The sequence below is a fragment of the Octopus sinensis genome, linkage group LG17 (assembly GCF_006345805.1).
Source record: "Octopus sinensis linkage group LG17, ASM634580v1, whole genome shotgun sequence".
In the NCBI taxonomy this organism is placed as follows: Eukaryota; Metazoa; Mollusca; class Cephalopoda; order Octopoda; family Octopodidae; genus Octopus; species Octopus sinensis.
In genome coordinates this window covers 40,515,768-40,516,868 of record NC_043013.1, presented here as the reverse complement: position 1 = coordinate 40,516,868, position 1,101 = coordinate 40,515,768, and the positions used below count along the sequence as shown (strand labels likewise).

The following is a 1,101-nucleotide window of genomic DNA, read 5'->3' as shown; positions in this document are numbered from 1 at the left end:
ATACAGATATATACATATTGAGTAAATTTTTAAAGAATTCAATATTCAATATGCTTAATTTTTGGTATGGATAAATAAACATTTTTCTAAGACTAGGTAAAAAAAAATACCAATTTACTTACATCTGTGAGATTTACGAGAAGACGTAGTCATCCTTTATGACTTGTAAGCAAACACTGAGTCAGAATCACGTGGTCTTGGTTATATATGCGTTTTGGAGATGTCCAATGTATTGGTGACTGTGACAAAATTATATATTTTTTTCTGTAATTTATTCGGAACGATAGAGAAGATTAGCATGATCCTTGCGCAAGGATGACACGCAAATTTTTGAAGCGTTCCGTATTTTTTAAAGTACACGGCAATGCTCCAGCATGACTACAGCCGCATGGCTGAAACGAGTAAAAGAGTAATACATTGGACAAAGTGACTGAGGGGATTAAAATTACCACCGAGTAAGATCAATTTTAACATATTATGACGTTCTGAGATAGGGGTAGGGTGGAATTTGCACCGACTATCAGTTTAAATTTCAAGGATAAGATGGGAGCTAAATGGCCTAGATATGTGAAGAACACAAGTACCCGTTGTAATTATTATTCTGAATGACATATAATTCTTCAAGAAGTCGAAAACATTCTGTGTCGGAACGTAGATCTGCGTGTGAAATTCGATAACATGAGAAGTTAATATATGTTATATTACATTTACGTTTATGCTTGTTTAAGGTCAGATTATTATGTTGTGCAGTTTAAAAGAAATTTGAAACGTTGGTATCGTGCTCTGATTTGCTTCCCCAGAAACTAAAAAAAAATAATCCAAATATGAAGAGTAACCTAATTAGATTATTAAACCAACATGATAATTAGGTTTATAGCCTAATTATATTTGTGTGTTGATATGTCATTATCAGCGCCAAACTCTGAGAAATCTACCGCAATTTTCTTTTCTCACCGGAATTGCCAGAACTAACCAAAGCCTACACCTTCCTTTAAAAGATTTAAAATTTCTGAATTCTTGAAGTTTGCAGTTTGAAGTGAGATTTTGAAAACGTTACTTGAATGAACATCAATAAGACAAGAAATGTATATTATATTTAAG

The 1,101-nt window shown here is 32.6% G+C and overlaps 1 non-coding gene across 1 annotated transcript; it reads left to right on the top strand.

Moving 5' to 3' along the window:
• The first annotated feature begins 246 nt into the window (after positions 1 to 246).
• Positions 247 to 350, top strand: LOC115221143. The gene has a single exon (XR_003882619.1). It is a non-coding gene; the product is annotated as a U6 spliceosomal RNA (small nuclear RNA).
• The last annotated feature ends 751 nt before the right edge of the window (positions 351 to 1,101 follow it).